The sequence below is a fragment of the Nomascus leucogenys genome, chromosome 3 (genome assembly GCF_006542625.1).
Source record: "Nomascus leucogenys isolate Asia chromosome 3, Asia_NLE_v1, whole genome shotgun sequence".
In the NCBI taxonomy this organism is placed as follows: Eukaryota; Metazoa; Chordata; class Mammalia; order Primates; family Hylobatidae; genus Nomascus; species Nomascus leucogenys.
The window spans coordinates 112,030,572-112,050,058 of record NC_044383.1 but is presented as its reverse complement, the minus strand read 5'-3'; the positions used below and the strand labels follow the sequence as shown (position 1 = coordinate 112,050,058).

At 40.8% G+C, this 19,487-nt stretch overlaps 1 protein-coding gene across 3 annotated transcripts in view; it reads right to left on the bottom strand.

Moving 5' to 3' along the window:
- Positions 1-18,848, bottom strand: part of NCOA7 (nuclear receptor coactivator 7) — a 145,218-nt gene extending 126,370 nt beyond the window's left edge. Inside the window, exon 1 of one of the 3 annotated variants that reach the window (XM_003255664.3) lies at positions 18,298-18,848. The gene's annotated coding sequence lies outside the window, so the exon portion shown is untranslated. Of the gene's footprint in view, positions 1-17,963; positions 17,985-18,170; positions 18,260-18,297 lie in introns of those variants that run through there. The other 2 variants (XM_030809641.1, XM_030809642.1) reach the window with 2 other exon arrangements.
- Between the last annotated feature and the right edge of the window lie 639 nt (positions 18,849-19,487).

Below are 19,487 nucleotides of genomic sequence, written 5' to 3'. Positions count from 1 at the left end.
GAACTCATCAACTCCTATTCCATTATTCTCTGCCTAGGGTGCTCAAATTTGACCTGAGAAAAATTAAACAAATGTGAGTTTCATCGCCCTTTTACCTAAGATGAGTCAAGAGATGCCATCAAATCTCCTACATGCTCTAAATGAAGACCCCCATCTCTGGGCTAGATAGATCATTTTATAAGTTCTCTCTTAGACAAGAACATGCAAATGAGATTTCTAAGAAGTCACAGCAGGGTGAGGAACTGTAGAAGGTGTGGAAAATGCCAGAAGCCTGAAAACAGGCAAATGCATTTTAGTTTAGAAAGGGTAATTGTGCAAACTATACACTGAAGCATATCATCACATAGATTCCAGGAAAATTTGAGAAATGATCACTTAAGGCAGTTTGGTAAGAAAATAGAGGGAGGGAGCTGTGGACCCTGAGATCTAGAATGATCTCAGAAAGCCAACGATTCAGCAGGACAAGTGGATCACTTTTGGAAACATCTACCATGGACCAAGTATTCTGCTGCAGACACAAAGATGAAGACAGCATTCATCAGCCAGGAAGCTCAGGAAGAAGAGGCAACTATAACTTATCAGCTGACTAAATGAGATGTGGTGAGTGCTCTGATACTAATGGTCACAAGGAACCACAGAGCACAGAGCATTGAGCAACTTACACTGCCTCAAAGGGAAGGAGTGTCCCGGCAACGTCACAGGTGATGCCAGTGCTGGCCTGGGAAGGAGGTGCAGGAGTTTCCCAGACAGTGAATGCAGAAGAGGTCAGGGTCATCAGGCAGAATGAGGATATGCAAGCCACTGGCAGGAATGTGTGGTGTTCGGGGAATCCTGAGTGATCCGGTATGGCTGGAGTGCAAGGGCTGGTAGACGAGAGGACATTCAGGGAATGCTGGCTTAGTCAAATCACACTGACCTAATTTCCCTCCCTGACATAGCTACTATTCTAGTGGATCAGGAAAATGAGGAAAACACATGTAACTGCACTTAAGAGGCATTTGATAAATTTCTCTTGTCTGCTTATGGATAAGATGGAGAAATGTGGGTTGGGTGTGTAGGTGGATGTTTATATGATTAGATGAATAAAGGAAATCACTGAATCACTGTACCAAGAGGTATGTGTTGACTGACTGACCAATCTCAGTTGCTCTGAGAGCTGAAATCCACTCTGAACCTGGAGGGAGAACGTTAATAGCTTAATGCAGTATTTTTTCTTATGCCCTGTCCTCATAAGTATATTTCCCACTGACTTGAACAAAAATATAGAGGCCTCCCTTATCAGCCATTTGGAGAGGTAGGTACTTAATAACATCCTGGATAGCAGCATTAGGATTCAAAAGCCCTCGGCTGTCTGTAGAAAGGAGTCAATTATTATAAGGTGGAAATTTACCCCACATGAATCTCAGGTTTTACTGGTGAGGTACTAAGAAATAAGAGCGGTACAGTTTAGTGTTAGCACAAGTGAATATGATTTGTGGTTTTAGATGACAGTAAGATTCATATATGGAATTACAGTTGGGTAATTTCACTGTGCACCTTCCTCCCCCTCACCTCGAAAAAACCCACTAGTGCTATCAACCCAGAATAAACAGATTACAATAGTCTGTCACACCCTTTTTGAGGATTAGACTACATCAGGATTATTGCATTTAGCTAGGGATCTCACACTATAGGGAAATTAGAGCAAACAGGATGGTTAAATGGCATAAAACTAGATTTTAAGAATATTAGTCAAAGGAGTCGGTCAGGAGAGAAGACTTGGATTAAATGACAGCTGTTTTTAAACATCTGAAGGATCTTTATCTAATAGAGGATTTAGGCTTGATAGACAGATCTTCAAGGGGTATACCTAGAATTAGACATTAGATATGGAGGGAGAGAGGTCTGTGGCTCAGTATAAGGAAGAACTGTCTGCAGATGGAATGGCTTCCTCATCTTCAAGAGTGACACAGCACATACTGAGCAACCGTTTTATATGACTACTGTAGAAATGCAGTTCTCAGCCTTATCAAATTCAACATCTCATCTAAATAAATATGTAAAGCATTTTATTATACGCCCTTCATAATATTGAGATGAAATTCATAGATCATGTAACCTACTTACACACTTAATTTTATAAAATCATCATGATGCCCCAAAGGAAAGTATTTGATCACGGGTATTTCAATATGTAAATTCTCAGACACAAGTTCATCAGAAGACATAATATAGATTCATATTGCTCCTACAGAAGAAGATATGAAATTCCCAAGTACAAGGGTCAATTCTTCATTTTCTTGGACTGCCTCACTCATTGCAGGGCATTTGGCACCTCTGCTTGCCCCCAACTAAATGCCAGTAGCACCCTTCCCATAACCATGCCAACCAAAATGCCCCAGGAAAGGGTACCACAACCAATGAGAATCACTATTAAGAGGAAAATCAAGCCCCACGGGTAAACTAGTATTTTAGATTAGTTTTTAAATTAAATGTTTTTAACTTCAAAAATTCCCTTAAAGCCGAGATTTTATGAACTTCATATACCTGAGAAGTTCTCTGTTTCCCATACGCTCTGTGCTTCATCTGAATAACACTTAACCCATGCTATTAAGGCAGAAGGGTACCTTTTATGTGTGTGTGTTTTTTTTTTTTTTTTTTTTTTTTTGAGAAGGAGTCTCACTCTGTCATCCAGACTGGAGTGCAGTGCCACGATCTCGGCTCACTGTAACCCCCGCCTCCTGGGTTCAAGTGATTCTCCTGCCTCAGCCTCCCAAGTAGCTGGGATTACAGGCACCTGCCACCACGCCCAGCTAATTTTTGTATTTTTAGTAGAGATGGGGTTCCACCATGTTGGCCAGGTTGGTCTTGAACTACTGACTTCAGGTGATCTGCCCACCTCAGCCTCCCAAAGTGCTGGAATTACAGGTGTGAGCCATTGTGCCCGGCCGAAGGGTACCTTTAAAGTAAGATAGGCCTGGTTAAAATCCAGACTCCACCACCTACAAGGTATGTAGCCTTGGGTAAGTTACCTAATTTCTCTAACTTTCAGTTTCTTTATCTGCAAAAGGGCTGTTACAGAGACTCAATGTGTAAAAAAATCAATGACTAGAATCTGGTGCCCCACGGAACAGAAAATTCTATCCATTGAGATTTCCATGCATCCAAATATGCAAGTGTTCATGAAATACCATTTTCAATACCACCTGAAGAGCCACATTCAAATCCGCCCCAAATAGTAAACTAACAAGCCAGGCAGACCTAGTGAATACAAAGATGAGAGGAAACAGTTAAATATCTATTAACATTAACCATATTCACCAAATTTTTTGTTCAGTACTGTTACACACACTGCTTGGTTTAATCTTTATGACTGTGTGCGGGAGTTAATCTCAATTCTTTTCAGATAAAGAGTCTGAACTTTAGAATAATTAAAGAATTTATTCAAGGTCAAATAGCCATAAGAGTTACAGCCAGAATGATCAGCTCTGTCTGACCCCAAAGAAGGAACCACTAATAATGGCCTGTAAGGGTGGGCTATTACTACACATAATTTTCACATCAATGCCTGATTCTTCCTGGATTTAACTATAGTTAAAAAGAACAAGACAGGGGCTGGGCGCAGTGGCTCACATCTGTAATCCCAGCACTTTGGGAGGCTGAGGCAGGTGGATCACCTGAGGTCAGGAGTTCGAGGCCACCCTGATCAACATGGTGAAACACCATCTCTACTAAAAATACAAAAATTAGCCAGCATGATGGCACATTCCTGTAATTCCAGCTACTCAGGAGGCTGAGGCAGGAGAACTGCTTGAACCCGGGAAGCAGAGGTTGCAATGAGCTGAGATCGTGCCACTGCATTCCACATTCCAGCCTGGGCGACAGAGCGAGACTCTGTCTCAAAAAAAAAAAAAAAAAAAAAAAAAAAAGAAAGAACAAGAGGGTGAACCCAGCTTTATGGCCAACTGTCTTCAAGGATATAAATACTGACCTGTATTCAAGGTAGCCATTACTATTTATACTAAATGCACTTTAGTAAACATGTCAGTACATTCAACAACTATTTATTGCACTGAGTAGGTTTTTTTTGTTTGTTTTTTTTTTTTGAGACGGAGTCTCGCTCTGTCACCCAGGCTGGAGTGCAGTGGCACAATCTCAGCTCACTGCAAGCTCCGCCTCCTGGGTTCAAGCCATTCTCCTGCCTCAGCCTCTCCGAGTAGCTGGGACTACAGGCGCCCGCCACCACACCCGGCTAATTTTTTTGTATTTTTAGTAGAGACGGGGTTTCACTGTGGTCTCGATCTCCTGACCTCGTGATCCGCCCGCCTCGGCCTCCCAAAGTGCTGGGATTACAAGCGTGAGCCACCGCGCCGAGCCTGCACTGAGTAGGTTTTTAAAGAGCTAACCGGAAAGCACATTCTCTTAATTCACTAATTTAATTACCCCTTAAGTTTTGAGAACAGAAGAAACCAATCTATTTCCTCACAGAAAATGGAATTGGTAAATACAGATAGTCAGAATTTGGAATTTTTATCTTTTTTTAAAAAAAAATTTTATTTCTTTGTTTCTCTTAAATTATGAAAGCCATCTTTTTTCTAAGCACTAAAATTATAGCTCATTTTTAGAATTAAAAATTTATAGTTCTATAACATTTCTACCAAATATTTTTCATATATTGACTGCATTCTCTCATTAATACTCATAAGGTATAAGAAGTCAGTTTTGAAGTTTTCTACCTGCACACAAAGATTAGAAGGGCCAAATCTGCACTGTCATACAGAAAGTTACTGGAGGTAATGAAAACAGAACAATCTATCTGCTGATCTCATCTCCTAGTCATAAGAGACATCCTCTTTCTCACCATCAATCACTACTGGGTACCTGTGACATGCTTTTGATTACCTGTCACAAGAGGTGTGAAAAATACGATGCCTGCCTTACCCACAGCGGAGTTTCTGGAGACACCCCCTACTATATTGCGGCACCAGAAGATCACTTCAGATCATCTCTAAGACAAATCTGAAGACATTAGGCTCCAAGTAGCATCAATAAACAGGAGACATGGAAAGAAAGTTTGTTTTCAATTACTTCTGGAATTCATTTTAATACTACCAGACAGATTCATTCCTAAAACCATAGACCCTCTGGCCCGTTTGATTTTTTTGCAGACATATTCTAGCTCTGGTCCAAAGAAAATAAGCTGCAAACTTCTGGAGTCTCTTAGACTGGTACAGAACTCAATCTCATTCTCCAAATCCTTGCAGAGAATATGCACCAATGTGAATCACTGTGCCAGGGCCCTGTGCTCACAGTAAATGCCATCACCAGTGCATGTGTCCTCATCTTAGACTGGGTCCCAATGCAATCAATTTCAGGAGAGGAAAAAAAAAATGTGAGCAGTAGTTACCACTACTACTATTACTACTTATTATTATTTGTTGGGGGCTATTTCGTGGATCTGAATTAAGAGTTAACTGATAAAACCAACAAAATTGGATAGATGAAAGGCGTTAAAAGATAAATGGAATGCCTTTCCAAAAACATACAGTATATGAGTAGTAAACACTACTTTTCAAGAATTAAATTTGAGTGTCTTCTGAGACTTTATCAATGAGAGACAATTTACCATTAAACTGCCATTTCACTAAAGAAAAGGCCATGTATTTCTTTGCCTTCTGTGGATGAGATCTGCAATTGAATGCATTCTCAAAATATACTGGCATACATTCATACCTGTAAAAATGCAAAATAAAATAACTGAATTATCATTCTTTTTAATGTGCTTTCAGCATATTTACATGGAGAGTATAAGTGGCAATAAATAACTTATGCTTACTCCTAAATAGTGCCTTGTAATATATTTATGAGTAATTTTCTTCAATTCAGTAAGCACTTAGAACCTGTTTTGTGCCTACAACTGTACTATTTATCTGAAGCCTGTGACTATAAAAAGGACCCAATGTGCTCTAAAGAAACTTCAATTTTTGACGAGGGAGATAAGATTTACATAAAATAATCAGGACACAGGGGCATGAAAAAGTTATGCCAAATAAAACGTATGACACACAGAGGAAGTGCTAATGGGAAGTAAGAAAATGGCTGGGTTACATGGACCAGTGCTGGTAGGGAAAATGTTAAAAGTGGGACATCCCCGAAAACCGCAAGTCAGAGTTATATTTCAATAGTGCCACACAATCAACAATCAGATCTGTAAACCAGAAACAGTTTTATCCCCAATGAAAATGTTCTCTATCAGAGCATACTCAGGACAACAGCAATTCTACCAGATTCTGCCTCAGATGTCTTGGTAACAACGGAGAGAGGCATGAAGTATTGTGGTTAGCAAAATATGGACTGTGGTAAATACACAAACGTGGGTTCGGGAACAAGACATAACAAAAAGTGTCTAAGCAGCAGGGAATATGCCAAGTGTGAAACTAAATCAGCATGGAGAAGTACAAGGACCTCTTCTTGGAAAAAAAAATTATGTGTGTAATATTCAACTATAAATTTCTAGCAGACTGGGTTAAGAAATCAAGTCTATGGTATACTTTTTTTTTAAGGTTTATTGAGTTGCTTGTCATAAAACTTGTAGAATTCAAAAGAAAATGGCTTTTTGGAAGACTGGATTGTTGTTCCTAATTAGGCACTTCTTCCCTTGCTGTAAGATAATTATACATCTATACCCTTTGCTGTGCAGCTCTGTGATGCTTTGCACTAGTACACAGAGTATATGACCCCATCTGATTTTTCATGTGACTTGTTTTAACCAATAGACTGTGAGGATTAACAGTCATATTCATATTGACTTGAAGCACTAAGAGACCTGGCAAGTTTCTGCTCTCCACCAGCAGAGTATGCTCCAGGTAGCTGCTTTTCCCTCTTCATCTTGGGTTCCAGGATGAAGACACGTGGAACAGACCCGAACTTGAACCTCAGCTTTGGAATCCGGCTTACCCTTTGCCAAGGCCAGCCTGCAGAACCCAGCCAGGAGTAGCTAAACCACAGTCAACCTGCAAATCTATGAAGGTGAAATACATATTTGTGGATATAACCCACTGCGGTTTGGAGATAATTATGCAACATTATCACAACAAAAAACCCAATACACCCTTAGAACCATCCTGACCCACAAATTACTTCGTGGAGTTTTACCAGAAAGATCAAAACCACATAGTACATATTATTGTTTATATGAATAATTCTACCAAGGCCTGAGATACCAAAGCCCAGAGAAAAGACAATTGACACAAATAGCAGAGGAGGCTTCCTTTTCTTCCAGTTGTCATTTACCTCATAACCACTTTGCATGGCTATGGGGTTTTAGCTGAGAAGGCATCATTTGACAAGACATTGTGCATTGTCTTGGTATATTTATATGTAAGGGTTAATATTACTTACTGTTACAGGTTAAATTATAGCATTCCAAAAAAGATATGTTGAAGTTATAATCCTCAGTACTCCAGAATGTGATCTTATTTGGAAATACAGTTAGTTAAGATGAAATCATACTGGAGTGGTGTGGTGCCCTAATCCAATATGACTGGAATCCCTATAAGAAGATGGCCATGTAGTGATAGAGACACAAAGGGAGGATGTCATGTAGACACAGGCCACACTTGGAGCTATACCGCTGCAAGCTAAGGCACTCCAAGGTCCAGCAAACCACCAGAAGTTAGGAAGAGAAAAGGAAGGATTCTTCTACCGGTTTCAGCGGGAACATGGCCCTGCTGACACCTTGATTTTGAACATCTAGCTTCCAGAAAGTGAGAAAATACATGTTTAAAGCTACCCAGCTTTTGGTACTTTGTCATAGCTCCCCTAAGAAACTAATACACTGACTTTAAATTACTTTTATACACTATCACTGTTGCAATAGGATACTGCTCCAAAAACTTTATTACTTTCCCAACATGTCCAGTCTGCCATGTTCTCTGATAATTTAAAGGAAATGCAGGCATGCCATTAAGAAAATTGGTAAACATTATTTACCAATTGCCTCCTGGGCCCGGATGTTAACTCGATGAGCTTTCTGTTCATCCAGTTAACATCTGAGCCCAGGAGACAATTCAAGCACAGCTTATTTGGGTAGGTGGACTAAGAACTGGCCTGATTATCAAAGAATTATTTTTATCCTACAAGAGTCTTTGGAACATTCTGAGAATGCAGCATCACCATGTACTATGCCACTTCTATCACACTTTCTATAGCAATTTTACACTGACAAACTTATACTGCTAAGTTTCTCAGTGTACGCTTATGCTACCTTGTGTCATTTTCTTTATGTTATTTCTTTTTTGAGATGGCGTCTCACTCTCTCACCCAGGCTGGAGTACATTGGCGCAATCTCAGCTCATTGCAGCCTCTGCCTCACTCATTCAAGCGATTCTCCTGCCTCACTGCCTCACACTCCCCAGTAGCTGGGATTACAGGTGCATGCCTCCACACCTGCCTAATTTTTGTATTTTTAGTAGAGACAGGGTTTCACCATGTTGGCCAGGCTGGTCTTGAACTCTTGACCTCAAGTGATCCACCTGCCTTGGCCTCCCAAAATGTTAGAATTACAGGTGTGAGCCACCATGCCTGGCCCCTTGTATCATTTTCTAATTATTGTTCCTTATGCCCACATTCCTTCCAATCAGACTATAAACTCTCTAAATGCAACGAATGTGTCTTATGCTGTTCAGCCATGCAGAGTTATGCACACTAACACACATCACAACTCTTTGTTTAGACTGGACACAGAATTTATGTTTAATAAGTTGATTTTTGACTTGTTACGGCTAAGTAACAGAAACTGACTTCAGGTTATGAAACGGTAAGGCCTTGCCTTTTATTTAGATTAGTGGTCTCCACTTTTTATTCCACATCAATAAAAGTATCTGAGCATAAAACTCTAATTACTTTTACTTATAAAAACATGTCTTCTGTACTAAAAATTATAAGGCATATAACTAAAATAGAAGTCATGAAAATAAAGACATTCTAACGATTTCTTTCTGTACCTTCATGTGGTGCATGAACTTCACTTTAGAAACCACCAGTCTAGACTATGAGAGCAGATATGTGACAACATTCCCTGGGATTTGGTCCTTTCCAGAAAATGCAAGATCTATAAAATTCTAACACTTTTCTAAACTTAATAATTCTCTGACAGATTCGTAAAATTGTCTAGATCAAACAAGCAATATTTTAAAGTTGATAGTGTTGTCTTTGCAACCAGGATTAATTTGTATATTATATTACTAGCCCCCTATTATAAATGCATTTGCTAACTGTGGTGCTCTCTGCAATTAAACCCTTTAAGTTTCAGATGTTAGAAATGAAAATCTATTATCAGGTCTTCAGGCAAATATCCATAAGACTGAGAACCCAAATGATATAACATTCTGATCTCGAAAACAAGGAAAATAGAAGGATGAGCAAAGGGGATGATGAAACAGAACATTCATACATTATCTCTAAGAATGTCTTCAACACAACAACATCCGATTTTCCTGTGTTCTATGTGCATGTAATAATGCTATGCTAGAAAATAGAAGGACATTGAGTAATATAAAACACAACTTCTATAAGCTTACTGTAAGAACTGGCCTGGCAAAGTGGTTCACGTCTGTAAACCCAGCACTTTGGGAGGCCGAGGAGGGCGGATCATTTGAGGCCAGGAGTTCGAGACCAGCCTGACCAACAAGGTGAAAGCCCGTCTCTACTAAAAATACAAAAAAATTAGCTGGGCGTGGTGGTGCATGCCTATAGTCCCAGCTACTCCAAAGGTTGACTCAGGAGAATTGCTTGAACCCAGGAGGCGGAGGTTGCAGTGAGCCGAGATAGCGCCACTGCATTCCAGCCTGGGCGACAGAGCGAGATTCTAACAAAAAAAAAAAAAAAAAAAAAAAAAAAAAAAAGAACAACTAAGCAATAAAGTAAGCCAGTATTTAGTTCATTTGTGGCACAAATGCTTAAGTGCCAAAAGAACTGAAGTCAGCATACAATAGATGGGTTGGAAAGTATTCATGGAATTAAGTATAAACCTGGTGCGGAAGACTGATTTTAAAGGAAGAAATGTGGAGGGAAATTCCAGCTAGCAAGGACAGCAAAGGCTTGGGAGGCAGGAATTACTCTCCTGTATGTGTGGGATTACTGAGGATTCTGACCCCACTGAAGTGCCAAGTTCATGCAGGGGAAGAGTGGAAGAGAAGGCTGAGTGCATGAAATGTAGAGAGGACACAGTACCATCATCATCTAAGCCACATTCTTGGGATTAAACTTCCAGGAGAAAGCCACCACCACTAAAATCTCTTCAGTCATTTTACTTGGTCTGCTTATTCTTGAAGAAACAGGCTTGGGGCTGATCTATACCTAAAGCAAGAGAGCTAAATGCAAGAAAATACCAAGCAGATGATGCGTGGGTGAAGATTTTGAGGAAGTGAAATATTAGTAGCTTTAAAGGGAGGAAGAGAAAGTAAAATATGTCAAAATGAATATGCATTTGCTTTAAAAAAGTCAAAAATATAAAAATCGAATGATACATAATGGTAATAATGTTCAATAATTATCCTTATAATACATATGGATACCAAATAAAAATGTGAAAAAGGAAAACATAAATCTCTTATGATCCCATCAGTGAGAAAAAAGTAATAGTTTGCCACTTTCCTGTTTTCTATGCAAATGCATCTTAAAATCAAATTAGAATTTTTTGTATATACTGTTCATGTTTAACTCAGTTATTATAAACATCTCCCACATAATTAAATATTGTTCAAAATCATTATTTTAATGGCTAAATATCTTATCATATACATTTACTATCACTTAAAAAATGACTCTACTGTTGAATTTTTCTCAAATTTTTACAGTAACACACTTGATAATAACTAATACTTATATAGTTGCTTATTCTGTGCCAGGCAGAGTTCCAAGTACTTTACATAAATTAATTTACCTAATTCTCTGTACAATGTAGGAGGTAGATACTATTATTATCTTCATTTGACAGATGAGAAAACTCAAAGTGTGGAGAAATTAACTTCCTAACTGCACAGAGGTGGTAACTGGTGGAACAGGATTCCAAGCCACATAACTGGCTCTGGCATTCCTGCTTTTAACCTTTCTACTATATCAGTAGCCTCTCAAAGATGATGGGCTCATCACGGAACTTCAGCTTCATGTCTGATTGTTTCCTTAGGATATACTCAGAGGAGAATCACGAGTGCCAAGGGAGTCCATGAGGCAAACTGCTCTCCACTGAAGGCATACCATCCTACCCTTCGTGAGGTAAACACAACCTCACTCTTGCCAGCATTGTAACTGACTTTCAAAATCTAATAATCTGCATTTCTTTGATGCCATGAAGTCAGTATTATTTTCATGTCTTGGCCATCTTAAGTTCCTGTTTTGTGAATATTCTATTCCTATTCCTTGTTATAAAGGTTTTCAAAGAGTTAAGACATGTTAAATAGAAATTATTTTGGAAGGCTCTGTGATTCAAAATATCAAAGAGTATTGCTAACTAGTTGTTTCAGTGGGACCCTACAGACAGGCAGAACCCTGGGGGAAATCACCGGGAACTAGGGATGAGGGCTCAGCTGTAAACACCTGCAACCATAGAACTGACCAGACCTTCCCAGCAGACCCATGAATAGCCTGAAATTGAGATTTATCCCATACTGCAGGGGTGACACTTATCCAATGGCTAGAATATTTATCACTGCTACTCAGAGCACTCTCGCTTCATGATATCAGCATGCCTGGGGAAACAAGTCAATAAATTCAGTGTTTGTATAGCAAGGCCAGAATCACAGAAGAAACATGAAAGCTCTTAAGGGATCTCAGACTTTGGGATTTATCTCACAAATTATTTCTATTCTATAAGGCATACCTGGTTAGTGATAAGAATAATCCACTAGTCAGAAATTCCACATGAACAGTGCTGAACAAACACTATTAAACTCTTACTCTCTAAATCCTCTGTTAATCAGCTATCAAAAGCAAATTACCTCATGCCAGGTACCTTGCAATAAAAACCAAGCACTTAAGACCTCTGATTACTTGGGTTGGAATTAAAAACATTTCATTCACCTACTTAGGAGTCACTTCTTAGATTGGACCACTGTCTCCAGATGGTTCATGTCATCTATCAGGGTCAATTTTCAATCCTTTCAATGTCTTAAGAGTACCCTTTTTGCGTGGCTGATCCCCAAACACCAGTGACACCCTAATTGGAGGCTTTCGTCCCTTTATGTACCAACTACAGAAGAAAACTAGAGTGGGAGGAATAAAAGACACTCTCCAGATGAGTGTCATAATAAATACCAAAGCTATTTTTAATGGCTGTTAACACAATGTTTGAGAATTAGTAAAGTAAACAAGGGCTGCTAAAAAAAATTGATTTGGACATGCACAGGTGGCCCTCCATATCCATGGGTTCTGCATCCATGGAATCAACCAAGTGCACCACTTGAGGTCAGGAGTTCGAGACCAGCCAGGACAACATGGTGAAATCCTGTCTCTACTAAAAATACAAAAATTTGCCAGGCTTGATGGCACATGCCTGTAATCCCAGCTACTCAGGAGGCTGAGGCAGGAGAATCACTTGAACCTGGGAAGTGGAGGTTGCAGTGAGCTGAGATTACATCACTGCACTCCAGCCTGGGTGACAGAGTGGGAACCTGTCTCAAAAAAAAAAAAAAAAAAAAAAAAACTTGAGGAAAAAAATGAATGGTTGGATGGTTGTGTACTGAACATGTACAGACTTTTTTCCTTGTCATTATTCCCTAAACAGTGTACCATAACAACTATCTACTTAGCATTTACATTGTATTGGGGTATTTTAAGTCATATAGAGATGAGTTCAAATATACAGGAGGATGTGCATAGATTATATGCAAATACTATACCATTTGATATCAGGAACCTGAGCATCCTTAGATTTTGGTATCTGCAGGGGTCCTGGAACCCACTCCCTGGAACCAATCCCCTGCAGATACTGAGGGACAACTGATTTATATCGAGGTTGGGTGGGGGGTGGGGAGAGAAGAAGGATGAATGATTAAATAAAAGCTTCAACCCTAATTTGTTTTTAATCAATCTTACATGCTATCCAAAATCATGGTTAATTTTTTACCAGAACGTCAATTTTGCGGGTAGCAAAATACAGCTATTAGCTATAACATAGCTAATATAGAAAATGACTCCTAGTATGGAAGCCTACTTGGGACACTAAGTTTCATGCGGAAGGCTCCATGAGTTTACAGAATCTCAACTAAGAAAGGCCCCTAGAGATGACACCAGAAATGAGCATGGCTTGCTCATGAAAATTGGACAGCATGTTCCAAGCAGAGGGAACAGCATGGAGAAGAAAAATCATACTCTATCCATGTGCAGAAACTGGCAATTAGTTTTGTATTACTAAAACACAAATGTTTAACGTGGGGATCCACAAACAAGGATATGTAGGCAAACGGTATTTGCTGTGCATGATGACAACTTGAACTTTCATCAGGTTTTTTATGGGTCTGTGAAATGGGTCAAGAGGACTTAGCTAAGAATGACTGTGGGTAAAACGCATGACAAGGAGGGATAGAGACAGGAGATGAATCTCTCAGGGTCCAAGAGACCAGGGTAAGATGTGCAGATTCCTTCCCGTGTATGATGGACATGTTTTACAGGGTCTGAAGCGGGAAGTTTAGAAGGACAGCCTGCTGAAATGGGGACGGCTGAAATGCAGAGTAAGGCAGAACGCAGACAACAGTCCAAGGCATCTAAGGAGCCAAACAGAGGCAGTGGGAATGGAAAAGAGTGAATTAGAGACAGATTAGGAGAGAAAATGAGCAGCTTCCATGTTCATATTTGCTTGCATATGCATAAAATGTCACTAGAAGATTCTCAGTTAACTAACACTGGTTACCTGTGGATTAGTGAAATGGGTGATGGGGAATGAGGATGAGAGGGAGTACTTTCACTCTAGAGCCATTCGTACCTTTTGAACCATGAGGATACTACCTATTCTAAAAATAAATTTAAAAAAAGACATGAAGGTTATCAGAATGAGATGCCTCTATGTAAAAACCTGCCTAGGTCCCCCTCCAAATCCCCTCTTATGTTTTAAGTTGCACTTTTGAATTCAGATCATTTTTATGCCAAAGGCTACCAGACTGTACCAATGACTGACCCTTGAGAAAGGCCAATCTTTCTGCTTCCCGTAGTGATAAATATATCAAGCTTAACTTATCATGTCGATGTAAATAATGAGTTACCTGGGTAAATTCAACCAACTTAACAATTAGGTGTCTAAACATCAGTATGAAAAATTAACTCCAGGAGCTCACTCTTTTAAATTTCATGGCAAATAAAAGAGGCTCAGAGAAGACTCTATGATTTATTAAAACAAGGATAAATCACATGAATCACTGATGTGAAGGTCAGATTGTTGATTCACTCTGGGGAGTGTTATGCTAAGTTAGGCTAGCCCTTCAGCTAAAAATGACTTTATTCTATTGAAACTCCTGTTCAACCTATATAGCGTTTAAGGCAGGTACTCCAAATATAACAGACTTAAATTGAATGGCTTTATTAATTTCAAATTAGCAATAAGTGAATATAAATGTAAGAGTTTAAAAAAAAGTTTTGTAAAACTATGTAACATTGTTTTCCATTTGGCTAAGTTCAAATGTACTAAATGTACAATTCTTGTTCAAAACATTTAATGTAACCAATTAAACTTGTTCATCAAAAACATACTGTGTCCGGAGATCAATTGTGCAATGGCTTCATTTATTTGGTTTTATGTTTTATAATCTGCCTTGTTCCACAAAGGATATGAGTCATCTTAAAAGAATATAATTCAATCAAATGGAAAAGTATAATTAGATAAACATCAGAATCAAGAAAAACAAGGTAGAACAGAAGCTCAAGACCATAGGGAAAGATAGAATATTGATATTAGGTTATGAATTTTTATATGATTATTAAAATTGAGTTGCAAATTTGACTGTTCATTTCCTAGTTGCCAAGTTAGAAAGGGAAATATAATCAATGATTTGATTCTCATTTTGCATGACGAAAAGACCACACACACACACACACACACACACACACACACAAATTGTTCAGGGTAAGTAAAGCTTTTCTTTGGCATTTAAACGGAATTTCTTGCATGAGTCTTCAAACACGAACTATAGAAAGAACCATGATCATAACCACATTTAGAAAGTAACATAATAGTAAGTTTCCTCTGACTGTATTAATAAAATCCCTCAGTGTGGGCATATGGGGGTGTGTTAAGGATGCAAAACAAGGTACCAAAGTACAGCTTCTGAAGATCTGGCTAGACTCCTGGTCTAACAGCTAGTATTGGAAGGGAAAAGGTTGACGTCATGGCCTTTGTTCAGCCAACCACCCATAAACATCATTTCTTTCAATTAAGCTTCTGATCAAATTTAGCAACAGAAAATTCATATTCTCTGGCATGTACAGAAACAAATGCATTTTGTATCACTGTTGAGGGGAGACCAGTAGACAACAATTACTCTTCATGTATTCCCTATATCTGAAATTCAAGGTCATACAAATTTACTTCTGTATATTTTTTTCTGCAATCAACAATTTTGATTCTAGCACAAGTGAATTGAGTGGATCCTGTTGAATTTAAACAAACAAAAAATTATGGGCTGGAATTTTAAAAACAATAGTAAATGGCATTTAGCAAGAAAGGAATAGAGGTTTCTAAAATACAGCCTTTTGGAAGATAAAGACAGAGGAAATCCAGGTCTTGGATTGCATTCTGGTGGTGCTTGTGGAGGCGGAGTGCTGGGGGATCAGGAGGTAGGACCCAAAACTGAGTCATCCAATCCCATTGGCACTGCGCATTTGGTTGCAGGACACACACAAGAGAAAAATACCTCTTCAAATCTGAGATTAGAGCTTTTATTTGATTCTGTGATTCCAAAGCCAAAGTAATAGCAGTTAAACTGAGCAGTTAAAGGCTCAACTCCTACTTGTAAAATGAACAAATAAGTGCTTATAAGTAACAAGGTAAAGAGAGCTTACTGTAACCAAAGGGGAGGGCTTTTTTGAAAAGCTTAAAGTGTGCAAGGAAGAGCCAGGTAAATTAATTGCTCAATACCCTGGGTTACAAATTTAAGAAGTGTAAAATGTAATTATCTTTATTACAGGAGGGAATTTTGGCTTTGTTTTAATAAATCATAACAAATTAATTTTTTTCATAAGTTCCCTCCCACTGTTGGTTCCTGCAGTCTTATTACCTTTTATAGAAAAGTTTTATTTCCTTATCCATCTAGGAAGAAAATAAGTAGGTTGGAGAAGCAATAGTAATAAAGTATGGCCTACCACATTGTGTAAAAATAAGTCATTTGAGTAATATGAAGTGAAGATGGTAAAGATAAAATAAAATGTCAGAAAGAAAATCTGGGAGCGTGCCCAGATAATATTGTTAAGCAGAGATTGAAAGAAGTTCACACTGACTCATTAAATTCATGTGATTGGAAAAAAAATGAAATCAAAACAGAAAATATCATAGTGTAAAAATAAAGCAAATAAAGTGTGATGCAGTTAACCTTGTTTTTGTTTTTTTTCAAAATGATATAACGTTTTAAAGCAGGAAGACACTGTATCTTCCAAACCCTCATTTCACAATCCCCTGGCTGTCAAATTTGGAAACTGATGTGTTTCTATACTGAGGAGAAAACAGTTTAAATTGTGTATCTATATCACACATTTTGAATCATTTAATAAAAAAAATCGCAGCACTTCTACATGTTTTATTTCTACTTTTGTCTGTAATAAAAGACATGATAATTAGATCAAACCTGAAAAACTCAACTCTAAAACAAGTGAATACGTCACTTATTAATCAAATCATTGTTTCCTCTGGGGTAACTTACAATTTTCTTTAAAACACGACTTTTACTTTTTAAATTGTGTTTGAGAGCACAGTTGAAGTAGGCATGATTACCAACGAGACTGGAAATTTTGCAAGCTTAGACATGAAATGAACTTAAGAGTTGGGGAGAATTACCTCATAACCTTAATGATACATTACAGAAAGATAGCATATGGTCCTAAAAATGTCAGAATTGAAATATAAATGTTAAAATAACTGAGTTTGCCTATTTATACAAAGAAGCAATTTTTGAAATTCAATTAAATTTCACCGGCCACAGAACAATTCTGTGATTCTAAATTGTGGTTTTTAGATGAAAGCTTGAAACACAGTTCATTCATTCAACAAATAACTAATAAGCACTTATTCTGCATAAGATGCAGAAGATTACAGGAATAAAAAAAAAAACAGATTCAAGATTCTGTCCTATTCGAGCTTATACTGAGTCACTTCTCCAAATCTCTATACCTAAGTAAGTGACTATAAAATTGGAGCTTACAGTGATGCATTTTTCAAAACTTTAAACCTTATTGCTGAATATAAAATAAAAAAATGATAGTCTGGGAAGAGAGAATCTTGCCAAAAGCTCTAACGTATAAACTTTACACCTAGAGGAGAAAAAAAGCATTAATACATAACCAGTTTCTAAGAAATACAGAGCATAACACCGAGTTGGAAGTTAGGCTGGGCACAAGGCTGCCTCTGCTGGCTGACCCGGTACATCCTTCCAGCAGAATCTCAACTCCCGACACCTGTATCAAAGTTGCCAGTCTTAAAACACATCCCTTCACGTAAGCAGAGGCTCCTAAATACGCAGCACAACAATATCCCAGCCTCATGGATCTCCCGAATAATCTGACTTCTAGAAGGACCTTCTCTAAATTGGCCCTAACGTGTTGACGGTAAGGGTTTGCACCATCGATTTTATATACCAACTAGCTAGCTCTGAAATACACAAAAATCCACAGCGACTTCTACATGCCACTAATATAACCCTTTGCCTGTCTACATGTTTTGGCTAGAAAGGTGGGAAGAACGCATCTGCTAATCCAGCCGGAAAAACACAGTGACATATTACCACCTGAGCTGCTGAAAATCCAACGGTCTTCTCCCCAAACAAGCCCCATGCCAACCTGTCCTCCTCACTCTCGTACAGGCGCGCACCCCCACGAACCCCCAGGGGGTGGGCTGGGAAGGGTCAAGCTCTCCTTCGCCCCCGCTCGGCCTCCCGAGCTCAAGCAGAGGTTTTCAGGTTCACAGGGGGCTACGCCCAGCGCCATTAGCACACCTCCGAGCGCTCCACAGAGCCCCCGGCGGGAGGCAAGTTTGGCCGGTCCTGGACCCTGCCCGCGGCCCCTCGGCGGCAGCATCAGCAGCGGGCGGCGGCGAGGGCTGGGCGCCGCCTCACCACCTACCTACAGGGCGGGGGCGCCGGCTCCTGGGATCCGGGAGAAGGGGATCGGGCGCATGCATTTCTGGGAGCGGTGGCCTCTGCTGCTGGGCGCCGGGGAGCGCATCCTCTCGGCGGGTGGAAGGAGGGGTCAGGGGAGGACCGTACGCCGAGGAGGAGCAAGGGGAGGAGGCGGGAGCTCCGAGGCGCGCACCCGCGGGGCCCCGCGTCCCGATCGGGTGGGCGCAGCCGCCGCAGTCGGGGTGTCTTAGGCCTCTCCCCACGCGCGGCGCCTCGCCAGCCCCGCAGCTGCGCCCACCGTCAGGGCATCGGCCGCTACGGGGTCCCGGGCCCGGCCAAAGGCGGGCAACCGCGGGTGGCGCGACGCTGTGCAGACGCCCGCCTCTAGCTCCGCCCGGCCCGTGGCGCGCGCTGCGCCCCACCGCGGTTGCGGGGGCCGGGGAGCTAGGCGGCCGGGCTCCGCCGCTCGGACTGCAGTTGCGGCATCCTCCCCGCCCCCCGCGACCTCCGAGCTAGGAGGCTGGGCACCCCGGCTACCGGCGGCTGCTGCAGCCTCCGCTGCCGCGAGCCCGGCGGCTCCGCCCCGGAGAGCTGCGCGCGCGGCCTCCGCAGGCCTCGGCCCTTTGTGGCGCCTCCCGACTGCGGGCGCCTTGCTGCCCCGGCGAACCGCCGCCTGGCAGCGGCACCTACGAGGGTCCTCTTACCTCACCCCGGGCCGCATCCCCCTTACAGCTGGCCTGCCTAGCCCCTACTCTTCGTGGGAAGTAAGGCTTTGACAGCAGAGCAGGAGTTAGAGCGTCTCCCCAGCTTTAAAGCCCTTTGACTTTACTTCCAGCTCAGGACCGATGGCCACAATAAATTCATCCTTGTGTCCCTTCTGGCGTTGCGTTTAGCAGAGGGGCCCACCATCTCCTTCCCCCTCCCGTTCCCGGTACAGCATCCTGGAGGCTGCCAAATTGCAGTCATTACAGCAATAAGAACATAGCAGTTGGACCCTCCAGCCGACTCTTGGCAGAGACTCGAGAGAACCTTGGAGGGGGAAGGTTTGCATCAGCTGCGGGGCCTGTACCTGTAAGCTCCCCATCCCCGGTTGGGTGCTGTTCCCTCTGCGGCCCCATGACCAGCACTGCAACATGACTGGGAGGATCTGGCCGTGTAGTTCATTCACTCTTACACGCAGAAAAATATCCCAAG